The sequence below is a fragment of the Zingiber officinale genome, chromosome 5A, assembly GCF_018446385.1.
Source record: "Zingiber officinale cultivar Zhangliang chromosome 5A, Zo_v1.1, whole genome shotgun sequence".
Lineage (NCBI taxonomy): Eukaryota > Viridiplantae > Streptophyta > Magnoliopsida > Zingiberales > Zingiberaceae > Zingiber > Zingiber officinale.
The window spans coordinates 114,037,109-114,051,441 of NC_055994.1; positions in this window are offsets into that span (position 1 = coordinate 114,037,109).

Sequence of the window (14,333 nt, forward strand, 5' to 3'; positions counted from 1 at the left end):
ATGACACTTAAGATTGTCATTATGTTGCTTTTGCAGGCATAGCTTCTATTTATATTCAGATTCACAACTCACAAGAATGATTTACTAGAGTCCATTTCTCCTGAGCCCCATCTTCCTCTCGTCCTCACACCATAGTAGCAGGGACCACCAACTAGTGTCGGTAAGTAGTGATTCTATCTTCTCAATATCTTATAGTAATATTTGCATTGATTAACAGTGTTTAGATATCCTGATAAGTATCATCATGCTTTTAGTTTCATATTTGTCTTTTGGTTTTAGTCAATTATATTTTGAATAGTCTTATCAATTATCACACCTTGCAATATTTTGAACAGTGTTCTATGATCAGTATTTGTCTGATGTCAATGCAAAAAGATTCAGCAAATATGGATTTTGATAATAGTTGTTCGGTACCACAATCTAATACCGATCCTTTGGCGGAAACAAAAACTTCTATAAATTGTAAAGGAAAGGTAACCAAGAGGAAAACAATGAAACCAAGAAGTGAAGTTTGGGATCATTTCGTAAAGTTTACTAATGTTGAATGAGAGATAAAAGCTAAATGTAAATATTGTGATAAAGAATTTTTTTGTGATCCATACAAGAATGGAATTACAAGTTGAGATCTCATATCACCTCATGTAAAAAACACCCTCATGTTGTTGAAACAACTCAAGCACAGTTAAGTTTACAAGTAGGTTCAAGAGAGGGTGAGGTGTCTCTGACTTCTTGGAAATTTGATCAAGATGCATCAAGAAAAACATTAGCAAGAATGATTATACTGGATGAACTCCCTTACAAATCTATAGAAAGAGAAGGATTTAAAGCATTTATGGCCATGGTATGTCCGAAATTTTGAATTCCTTCAAGATGGATGGTTGCACGTGATTGTATTGAATTATATACAGTTGAAAGAGAAAACTTGAAAAATTTATTGCAAGATTCAGCACAAAGAGTTTGTTTGACGACTAATTCATGGATATCTATTCAAAAACATCAACTATATGTGTCTAATAGCTCATTTTATTGATACAAATTGGAATTTATAGAAAAGAATTCTTAATTTTTGTCCGATTACAAGTCATAAAGGCAAGTCTATTAGTTTAGCCATTGAAAATTGCTTGAGGGGTTGAGGAATTAATAGAATTTTTACTATTACAATTGATAATGCAAGTTCAAATGATGTTGCTATCAATAGTTTCAAAAAAAGATGATTAATTGGGATTCTACTATTTTGAAGGGAGAATATGTTCATATGAGATGTATAGCTCATATAATCAAGTTGATTGTTGATAATGGCTTAAAAGACATAAATCAATCTGTGATGAGGGTGAGGAATGCAATTAAATATGTTAAGCAATCTCCCTCTAGATTAAGTAAGTTTAAAGAATGTGCAGAGATTGAAAAAATTGAAAGCAAGAACTCATTACGTTTAGATGTACCAACTAGATGGAATTCAACTTTCTTGATGTTGAATATAACTCAAAAATTTGAAAGAGCTTTTGATAGGTTTGATGAACAAGATCCATGCTTTAAATTAGATCTTCAATATACAGATTGGCTTGTTGTTTTGAATGAAAATGGAAAGATGATATTTGAATCAGATGGTAAACCAAAAAGAGAATTAAAGACTTTTGATGGGAAGCCAACAAGTATATATTGGAATAACATTAGACTTTTTGCATCCCTACTGCATGTTTTTTATGAGGTAACATTAAAAGTTTCCAGGTCTTTGTATGTCACATGCAATACTTTTGCACACGAGATTAGTTCTATTCATACCATCTTGAAGGAGTGGCAAGAAAGTGATGATCTTGATGTGTATTCGATAGGAATTAAAATGAAAAATAAATTTGACAAGTATTGGGAAGATCCCAAGAAGATAAATAAGTTTATTTATATTGCGGTGGTGCTTGATCCAAGACATAAGTTGGGTTTTGTAAAATTTATGTTGATTGAATTATAGGGAGATGAGGAGGGTGCAAGAGTAGGAAAGATGGTAAAGGACATTTTATTTGCTTTGTATAAGAATTATAAGGAAAAAATGGAGTCTCAATGTAATACTTCAACAAGCGTTCCATCTATTTCAGAATCAGTTAATAATAATGCTTCAACAAATATGAGTCAAATGGATTTAAAAAGATAGTCTATCATTGAGAAGTATAAGAAACGAAATGCTCAAGTTTTTGGTGATGGCAACATATCAAAATTAGATAAGTATCTTAATTAAATTGTTGAAGAGTATTGTGATAGTTTTTGGGAAGCAAAATTGTCATAGATTTCCTATACTTGCTTAAATTGCTCGTGATGTCTTAGCTATTCCAATATCAACAGTTGCTTCAGAATCTGTCTTTAGTACTAGTGGTCGGGTACTTGATTGTTTTAGGAGTTCATTGACTCCTAGGATGGTAGAAAGTCTTATTTGTACTCAAGATTGGCTTTGGTTAAGTTTGAAACCACTCAACATTGAAGAAATTTTAGAGGATGTAGAAAAAATGAAAGCGGTAAGTTTTTCCTTTTAAAGAAAAATAGAATTAGATTTTTATTTATAATTATAAACTTATAAAGTATTTATTTATTTAACTTGTATTTTTTTGTAAGAATTTTCAAAATGTATATTGGATTTGTCTTCTTCGACAATACTGATGCATGGATGAATGACATAATAATCAATGATATGTTATACATACTATGGTAATATGATATCAGTTCATTTTTTTTTTCATGATTTGCAATTAGCATATCTATTCTCATATTGCAATGTAATATTCAATTTCCTAATTGAATCCCATATTTTGTCTACTAAATCTCATATTGTTATCCCATATTCAATTCCCTATTTTGCCTACTAAATGCCTTTTGTCTATGGTTCTATGTTTTATCGACGAAAAATTTTTGGAGGAAGCTGCTGGTAGATAGGATGTTAAAGTGTATGCTTTTTTGCTTCCTAAAAGAGAATTGTCTCTTTTTTTTTGTTTAGTTATAATCAAACTTATAAGTAGGAGAAAGTTCCTTTATCTAGATTACATTAATTTCTTCATTACGCTTTTTATGTCCTATAACCAGGTTCTGATGCACTAAATTTTGCTAGTTTCATGGTGATATTTTGTGTCTTGACCATGAGGCATCATGAAAGGTTTAACTCCTCCCAACACAAATTCGAACCCCTTCTCAATCTAGCTTGCTTACCGTTAGACTACCAACACAAATTCAAGATGCTTTGTTATAGTTCTAACTGTTTTTTTTTTTTTTTGTGTTCATTTCTTTAGAGAAATGTATGCATCATCTCCAACTGCTTATGATATTGAAGGAGTGAAGGTCAACCCCTCCAATGCTGCTCAATTCAAGTTGGATAAGAGACTTTCTTCTGATAAGAAAAGTGTAATCTATATTGACTTGGCTTTTGGGAACATAACAAGTTGTGGAGACTAGTTTTTTTTTTTTTTTTTTTTTTTTTTTGCATGAAGTGAGCTTGATTTCCTTATCATGACTCTAATTATCTAGTAAGTTTGGTAATATTCAGACATGTTATTGATTCTCAGTTTATTACTAAAATAATCTTATTTTATCTCTTCTTGATTAGAAATTTTTGTATTTGATTAATTGGGGAAAAATTATACAAGATTTTTAAAAAGTGTATTTTCAATCATTTTAAAATTGAAGATATAATATCCCCTCATCCATCTCTAAATGTACTATGCACAAAAATGATGATATTTATGTTCTTCGTTTGCAAATCCATCACTAACAGGCAAATTTTTAATACAAAATGAACCAGTGACCATCTTATTTGCTTTAAAATGTCTAATTCATCTAAGGATTCATAGAATTTTAGAAAATATTACCTCTATTTCATGAAGTGGTGTACTGGTGTGTATTCTGTCAATTCTATAAATTTTTCATAAAATGTATGATTTTACATTTTGATACCACAAGAAAACATAACAATCTTTAATTAAAATATCCATGGGAAATAGAAACTAGGAGTACCAATGAATAACCTATATAATGTATTAATCTATTTATGAGTTTTTTTAAAAAAAATAAATTCAGTTATTTCGGTTAAAAATCAAATTAACCGATATTATATCGGTTTGGTTATTTTGGGGTTTTTTTTTAATTTTTGGTCGGTTTGGTTGGTTCAAAAAAATTTGGTTTGTTCAGTTTTCGGTCTATTCGGTTTGGTTAGTTTGGTTTTAACCAAATGCTCAACCCTAAGTTTCTGTACCAGTCCAAGAAATTAGCTCAATTAAGCTTGTCCTTATCAAGGATAGATCACGAAGAGAGAGAGTATTCGACGTACTGAGACGTACTGACAATATGGTTATCTACGACAAGAAATGCAGAAATAAGTATCATATTTCAATCATTTAATTATGCCTTTAATTAAATGATTCTCCCACTGAATTATAAAGCTTGGTAGGAGCAAGTCACTACTAGCTCTAAACTCAAAAGAAAAGATATTCAAGTGGGACAAGATCCATATTATACCTTATCTTGAGTTAGTTTTGCCTAATCACCCAAGACTTGTATGATTTAGGTAGGCAATGTGTACCAATTGGACAAGATCCATATTATACCTCATCTTGAGTTAGCTTTGGCTAATTGTCCAAGACTTGTATAATTTAGGTAGACAACGTTTACCAATTACATCATATGTAACTCTTGTATAGTTAGGTGAACAAGAGTATTTGTTCATTTTTCCATCTTATGAAATCCATATTATAACTCATCTTGAGTTAGCTTTAGCTAATTGAGTATAATTGAATTGCATCGTATGAGATATGCCTCTAAGTTCTCAATCCAATTGAGGTAACTTAGTTAAGTCGCACCCAAGGTCCAATAGTTGGACATCATAATTGTCCTGTCACACTCTATCAAGATAAATCGAGTCACTTTGTTTTGATAAAATTTGACTACAATTGATCGAGACAGTAGTGAGTACCGAATTTTGCTAGACATATTAAAAAGTCCTAATTATAATTAAACTACACATGCATCACATACAATTATGGCATATCATGACATACATCAATATATATGCTAAATAGAACTTGACATGGTTATGACCCCATCATACAATTATAGCACGTGTTCATAACACTATGAAGATGCTATATCCTTTAGTTTGTTCAACACAATAAAAATACTCATAACATGATGCAAATCATAATAAAAAAAGGTTCATGTAGTTTCTATATCACATATTAAAACATTACTACAATTCTTGGTATATGTCTTCGCAAGAGGCTTTGATACCACTATAAGGATCTCGAGCACAAAAATAAGACAAGCGCAACAGAATAAACAACAAGATCATTTCCAGAAGATCCATGCAAAGGAAAACGTATACTAGTTGAAGGATGAGAGTTATACCTTTGTTGCGTAAATATGAACTCTAGATAGCAACTTTGTCCTCGTTGGATCTCAGCATAATCAAGTGTTTGCTTTTCTACGGTATCCACACGAACACATCCTTCGTTCGTCACACGAACTAAGCCTTTGGAGAAGAACCACTTTCGTGGTGCTGGCCACACAAGGTGATTCGGCCAAGAGAAAGAAGAGGAGGAAGAAGATAAAGAGTGACTCATGAAAAATAAGCTCAAAAGACCTTTTATATTCTTCAAGGAATACCAAGAGTCTCAAGGAATACAAAGAGTCTTTGCCTTTTGGTCTTCTTCCCATAATGATACCAATTAATCTCCATTAATCTAGTATATTGGATTAACCATTAACCCAATAAGTCATTAAACCAATAAGCCTAATCATCTCATAATTGGCTCTAAGGGTTAATACTAACACAAGGTTCCTGACATCAAGGAAGTCTGCGATTGGTAAGTAAGGTAAGCACTGGAGAAGAGTGATCCAGTGAGGATGAGTCTCATTTGGGGTGTTAGGTGCATGCCCAATTTAAGTTTATTTTAGAAACCTAAATTAAGACTGTGACTAGATCCTGGTCTTAGGGAGATAGGATCTAATTAATATTGCTATCTTATTATTGTGCTAACTTTATTTTGTAGGTTAAACATATTATGTTTGCTTGGACTAACTCTTTTTTACAGGAAAGATAAAGTTGAAAAAGGGTGGTCTGGGCACTCGGACTCCGAGCGCCCGGAGTTGCTCTAGGTGCCCGGGAAAGCTTTACAGAGGGAGCGCCCTGAGTGGGTGCCTAGCCAAGCACCCGGGCAGTCCGAACGCCTGAAGTTTGTCCAGGCGCCTGGACAAGGGAAATTATATCTTCGCGCTGAGTTGGAGCGTGATGATTGGACAACTCATGTCAACGGTCCAGGCTCCCGGATGTGGATAAACATCAAGGATAAAGTTTGGACAAGAGCTCACCACAGTAACACAGTCCAAGCGCCCTAGAGGGGATCCAAGCACCCAAATGGGGCTATAAATTAAAAGGAGGTTTTGACTAGCAACTTCAAAACAACATTCTCTACTACTTTCGTACTCGTACGGTGATCCAAAAAGACCTCCGGGATACCGAAAAGTTGCTTCGACAAAATACACTTGTTTCTTCTACTTTGTATTGTCACTATACTTTATTTCCTACAATCTGTACTTAATCTTTGTATTTTATCATTCGTGCTTATAGTGATTGCCCAACGTAAGCATTTAGCGAGTGCAGGCCTTGGAGTAGGAGTCGTCGAAGGCTCTGAATAAAATAAAACTACTATGTTAGCGTTTTGAGCTTGTTTGTTTTCCGCTATGTATGCTCGACTTTCAAAAAAGCGATGAACGCTATTCACCCCTCTTCCCCTCTAGCATCTTTATGATCCAACATAACTTCCATCGACTAAGGTTCCTCTGAAAACTCCAGATGTAGAACCAGTATTTCCTTGTCCTCTTGTTGTTCACTGCCTTTATTCATCCATGACAATTTGTATAGATTAGGATGGTGATCTTTCTTCAACTATAATTTATGGATAGCCTCCTCGAACACAACATTCTCGCAACTATCACTGTCAATAATCCTTTTGCATATTTTATCTACAACTATGCAAGTCATGTGGAAAATATTAGTTCTCAACCAACCATCTCTCAAATCTCCCTTAGGAGTCAGTAGATTATGGCGAATGACTAAAGTCTCATGGTTATCACTGTAAAGAACCTCATCAACTTCATCATCGCTATGCACTGCTCATTAGTCACCTTGGTCTTGTCTCCCACATCTTTCTCAATTAACAAATTGTTGTCCTATGGTGACTGTTGAATAGACGTGAATCCTGAGGGTGAGTTGGCCAATGGTTGTGATTTCACTAATCATTTGTTTCCAATTTTGTAGCTTTTAACCAACTAGGGCACGTTGGAAACTTGCATCTTGGCTCAATGTATGAAGTCACTGAGATTAAGATTGAGTATATTCAAAGGGAAAAAAGTGGCATTTCATATTTTTCTTCATCTTCTCCCAATTAGTGATCTTGGACTTGCCCTATCGGTCTCGCGAGCGTCATAATTGCTCCCACCATGTGGATACTTGGTCTTTGAGTTTGACAACAACCAATTTCACTTTCACATGATCGAGTACTTCCTTATAGTGAAAAATTTTCTCTACTTCAGTAAGTCAATAAATGAATTCCTCATTCCATAACATACCAAAAACTTGGAAAAATCAACTTGAAATCCGATATTTTGATACTACTCCTCTCGACCACAACTTTCGCGACTGTGATAGGAATTTTCAAAAGTGGAAGCAGAGTTAAGATAAGAGAATTTATGACCTTTAAAATCTCTCACCGCTAGATGCTGAGTTAATTCTATGACTTATCTATGTAGATCTTTAAGTATCTAGTCTTTGGTGTTACGATCAAAGTGTGAGGCTTCTTCAACCAGAATATGCCTATCATGACCATGACCACGACCATGATAACCTGGCGATACCATATTTTTTAGAGCTCTGATACCAACTGATGTCAGACGAAATAGTGATTATCCTGCAGGTTGTATTGATTATGTTGGTTTGAACACGAATGATGAAAATAATCTTCTAAAATCTATTAATTCATAAAAATACTAGGAAATAGGAAAATAAACGACACGACCAAAAATATTATTCATCCAAAAACTTCCTTTGACTTCAACTACATAATTGTTAAAATAGACCCAAAATGCTAAGATATAAAAGAAAAAGCTCTTAATAAAACATCCTTTTAGAAAGGAAAAACTCTTAACAAACTCAAAATCCTAAAAATCATAAATAGACTCAAAATCCAAAAATAAAAAAAGAGAAAAAAATAACTTTAAAAAAAAAATAAAATCTTCGAATTCTCTTGCATCAATATTCCACCTGAAGCATCTAGTTATGGGAAACTTGTTATAGTAGATCAGAGAGTCCAATTTGTTAGATTAGTCACAATGAGGAGATTAAGCAAGCTTTGTTCAATATTAGAGATGATAAGGCCCCTAGGTCTAATGACTATAGAATAGTTACAACAATCATTTTATTGTTTAGCCAAACAAAATGAAGTGTGTTAATTGACACAGTGGTATTGATCTTTAAAAAACAATACTAAAGAGTTGCTAAACTTTCAAAACTAGCACCACATAATTTTTTTGATTTCTATAACCTAGTAACACAATGGTATTGATAATGAAATTCAACACCATCTAATTCTAAACATTCAAAATTAGCATCACAGTATTCTATTTTCTCTAACCCAACAACACACCGGTGTTGATCTTTGAAAACTAGGACCAAAGTATTGTGGAACCTTTAAACTCAACACCATATAGTTTTGATTTATCAAATTCAATAAAACAATGGTGCTGATATTTGTCAACTAATACCACAATGGTTCCGAACTTTCAATATTAGTATTGCAGTATTCTGATTTCTTCAACCTAGGAACATAGTGGTGTTGATATTTAAAAATCAACACTATAAAGTGTTGTTAAATCTTTCAAACCAGCACCACATAGTTTTTATTTCATGAACCTAGTAAAATAATTTGCTGATCTTTAAAAACTAACACCATACTGGTTCTAAACCTTTAAAACCAGTATTATATTATTCTGATTTCTTCAACCCAACAACACATTGCTGCTAATAATTAAAAGGTAGTATCACTTTGTTTTAAACCTTCAAAACCAACACCACAATATTCGGATTTATCCAAGCTAAGCCAACAACACACTAGCGTTGATCTTTGAAAATCAACACTAATGTGTTGTTGAACCTTCAAAACTAACACCATATAATTTTGATTTCTTGAACCAGTCAGGATAGTGGTGGTGATAATTTGAACCCAGCACCACAACGGTTCTAAACCTTTAAAACTAACACCACAGTATTTTTAATATCTTTAACCCTATAATACAATGGTGTTGATCTTTAAAAATCAACATCAAATTGTACAAGAATATAAAATAGGTTTGTGCTGTAAAAATATTGTCAAAATAGGTGTTGATTATGAAGTCTTTTTTCATGGGGGAAATCATGTTGCATGAATAAAATACAAGGTGTATTGTACAAAGCTTCTCAATGTTAAAAAAAAATCATGATTTTTTTCTTCTATTATTTTTTAATTTGATCTAACATCACTTAAGAACACAAAATTTAAAATAGAATATTTTAGTGTGTCAAAGCATATCCTTTCCCAATAACTCCTCCAAGGATGAGTTAAGATTCTTTATGGTTTATTTTATTATCCAATCACTAAGGATCAACTTCAAACATCAAAAGAACCTACCAAGCACCTTATAGGGTCTATGATATAGCTCCCTAGATAATAAACTTTAATTAGAAGTTAAATTCTATCAAAACAATAATCTATGTATAAATAAACCCAAGATTATAATATTATTAATTAATCTATATAAAACGTTCATGTCTCTGTGGTGTGTATTTGTGCTTATTTATTTTTTTCATTCCTAATTTTGTGTTTTGTGACACTATTAGGATTGCAATGAAGAGAAGAGAATTTTTATTTGTAGGCATGACCACTATTCACCTCCTCTTATTTAGCATTCACTTCACAATCTTGCACCAATAATTTCAACCTCAACATAAAGACAAACTACCAAGCACCTTATGGTGCTTATGATGTAGATCTTTATAGTTAATAAATTTAATACAATAAACATGCACTTAGTTTTCAACTGCATTTTCCAGCTTGATGACAAATGTTAAGCTCCTCATAGCTCCACATCCAAAGCTTGATCACTTTAAATTTTGAGTAGCATGACATGCTACGGCCTCATGCATACATCATAACGTGTACACCTAACTTAATTTAAATTGTTAAATCATTAAAACAACATCGTTAGACCTAACTATAAGGAAAAGACCATTTTCCAAACAACATGGAATCCATGATGTCGTTATTATTTTCATTTATGATCATTTACTTACATTGTTTAATTATGTAAATTCATCAAAGTAAAAAAGACAAATCAACTTGATGGAATAGATATATATTGGTGATCTCGAAAGGACATCCGTATTATCATGCAATATAAGTCATAAAAACAAAAAAGACAAAAATGATCATAATAATAAACTTAACAAGCTCCATGGCCACAACTCGTGTCTTGTTGAGAGTCCAGCAAAAGACAAAAACCTAGATCCACCATTGTCGGATCGACTGACACGTCTCCCCGGCGTTCTCGGCCACTCTTCTTCTCTCCCGGCACATTTTCCGGCTACCACCATTCATTGCTATCTTTTCCTTTTCCACCTATACATCTGTGTCACCTTTACGGTGCTGGAGTTATCAGTTATCACCCTCACCTACTTGCTCCACAGCTAAAAGTCTATCATGGAGGTCTTTATCCGTATCTGTTGTCTTACTGATGGCGTAAATGACGGTGGAAGAGTAGTGGAGAAAGGCCTGCGAAGGAAGCTTTTTGGATGGAGTGAAGAAAATGAAGACAATTACCAACTACTTCCTAGTTCCTAGCCCCTACGTACAATGACGACAAGAGAAAAATAATTGAAAGCACTTGGAAGTTCGAAAAACATACACGAGCTTTCACAGTGATTAAGTATACCCTAGGTACATGCATGCACAGGCACGGTAAAGTTTAATACCTTCTTTCATGTTAATTAATTTGAGTAAAGTCTAGCTTCAATATATATTTTTTCAATTAATCAACGACTTAGCAATATGGCGTTAAGTAACTTTCTATCTGGTTCGGATTTTTGTGATTATAATTCGTTATGATCTCTAATGCTTGCTTTGTTTTCATCACCCTGCGAGGGACGACATAACTGAAGCCTTTTTGTTTTTGTTTTCTCGACTGGATGAAGTGGTAGTTGGTGATGCAGACTTATTGAAGGTGGAGTTCCTCCATGTTCCTTGTCAGAAGACTCAGAACATGAAGTAAACGGAAGAGAGATCATGAACAAATTATTGGGCATGCAAAGGGGTGGGTAATGAACACACACACACTCTCGGTTGTCATGTCAAATCAAACAGATGGTGGAGTCGTGAGGTTTGAGAAGTTCCAAAATAACAAGCTAGCTATTCCAAAAAGAGAGACTGCCCACATTATTATGGTACAATTGCCGACGCTGAATATTGAATGTAAAATATATATATATATATATAACAGTCAATCAAATATTGCAAGCTAAGTATAGAAGAGGAGAAAAAGCTGGTTAAATTTTTCAACAGGAGCAGTTTCAGATTTCTGAAAGATTGTGCTTTTCTCAACAGTTAGAATATGCCATTAAAGTTATTAATATTAATTCTTCTTTCTGAATATTTTAAGGTCTAAACATACAATGAAATAACTGTTACTAGGTGCTGGACAACTATACCGATAGTAATTTACTTACAACAACAATATTACCATTATAATTGTGATGGATCGATGTTAATTGTCATAAAATAACCACTATATGATATGGTTAAAATACATATCATTAATTCTTTTTTAAATATTAGCAAAACAATTGTGATGAACTTTACAATGGAGTTTGTGACAATATAAGTTGTCATTGCAAAGTCTATTAAAAAAATCTGAGTTGTTTGCTTCTCTTAAATATCTTCTATCTTTTCATGCACGTTCTCAGAATATTTATATATATCCTGTTTATACTGCTCTCTCCCTCTTTCTGCCTCCTTCTTTTTACCTCTCTCTCACATCACTACCCGGCCCTATCTTCTTCTCTACCTCCCTATCTTTTCAATGTCTCACGATTGCCTCCTTTTTGTCTTAGTCTTTGACTCCTTTGCTCACTAGCCACTTCTCTTTTACCTACATCTCCCTTGTCCCTTCCTCCTCCTTGAGTCTCTCTTTAATCACCACCTCTCCACTCTACCTCCCTCTTTCTCATTGATGTCCAATTATTATCCTCTCATTCTCCATACTTTTATCTCAATAATCATCATCATCATCATCATCTTACCACTGCCCCCTACTCTATTTTTTTTTCTTGCCCATAAACTAGATTAACCACTGTCCCCTACTCTATTCTTTTTCTTGCCCATAAACTAGATTAAATTTTTAAATAATAATAGACTAGAAATGAAAGTTTGTTTGTTTTTTATTTGTTTTATATTGTATTGGTAGAAGAACAAAATAATATTGAATTTTAAAATCAAGAAAAGATATTTAAAAATAAATTTTTAAATAAATATTTTTATTTTATGTATAAACTTTTACTTTTATATGTTTTAGATATATATGTAACCAAAAAAAATATTGATTTATTCCCCTGGAGTATCTAAGATTAATGAAATTGAATATATTGACAAATTCTTTCCTTGCGCAGAATATGGAAATTAAAAAAATGATCATACCAATTTAAATATGAGAATAGTTAATAGAGTCTCTAACATCCCCTCTCTCTCTCTCACCTTAGCTAACTCTCCCTCGTCTTTATCTCTCTGCCACTCTCTCTTTTATATATAAAAGTTGCATGATAATTTAACCTACCTCACGGCAATGCAATTTGAGAAATTGCCATAGTATGAAAAGAGAGTGGCAGAGAGAGATAAAGAGGAGGGAGAGTTAGCTAAGTGAGAGAGAGAGAGGATGTTAGTAGCATACTAAAACTAGTATATTTTTATTTTACGGTCTTATTTTTTTCGTAAAATAAAAATATACTAGTTTTAGTGTACTATTAAAGCTTCTACTAATGTGATGATTTTAGTAGCTAAGTTGTATTAGAGCAAAATTTTACATCATCAAATTAATAGTGATATTAATTCAATGAAAAAGAATTTCAACCTATCACGATGAGAATAGACTTAATGGCGACAATGCAAGCTATTGTCGCTTGAAGTCATCCAAGCAGGAAGGGGATATCAACACTATGACAAGAGGGCATCGTCCTAGTGAGCTTTAGTCATGCCTTCTTCCATGTGAGTGTCAAATATGTATTTTGTTATATGACAAAATGTTTTAAATTAGGTATTGAAAATCTAACTTGTGAGTTGAGTGTGCATGCTACTTGATAGGAAAAATCTTAGTAGGGCCAGGAGAATCAAACACTAGGTAGAAGGGAAATTTCCTACAAAAATTAGGTCATAAAATTGATTACTTAGTAAGTATGTAATTAATATAATAGAGGTACTACACATATGATTCAATGTATTCAAAAATCATACCATGAATACAAAATATTAAGTATATTATTTTAGGTAGATCAAAATTCACAATCACATTGTCAATTTTGGGGAAATATACTTCTTTTCCATTTATCTTTGGGTGCTTTATAATCATTCCAAATGATTTGAATAACCAATCCATTTTTCTAACCATTATCCAGATTGGCTTTAACCTAACCAGTTCTTCACCTGACTATTCATCGAATACTATACAACTTGAAATATTTTTGAGAATGAGGAAGCAATGCAATACTATCTTCATTAATCCGGAAGCAACCAGATTGAAGCACATCTGTCAACATCTATTGGGAATGAAGATTCAAGAAAGGAGACTCCTCCCTTTTCATAGAATACGAATCGATCGCCCAAAACCCTAATTGCAAATCTAACAAAACCTAAGAAAAGAAGCCATCTTATGCACAAACGGCAGTTCTTCTCCATTTCACTTGAAGAAAAACTTGCCAAGAAGTGAAGTGAAGCAAGGGATTAGTGTTCAATTTACCTAGAAATGGAATCGACGTCTGATGAAACACGCTCCTACAACGGTGCCAACATCGGTCTGCGCGTAGCGAAATCAGCAGAGTTCGCATTAGGAATAGAAGAAAAAAATCATGGCCACAAGCGCGCTGGAAGTGGAGAGGTAGAAGGTCACCGGATGAGAGGATGTCAGAGGAGAGAACACTGGAGGAGAGCATGCCGAAGGAGACGGAGAGAAATGCCGGAGACTGAGAGAAATGCCGGAGACGGAGAGAACGCTGAAGTGGAGAGGCCGAA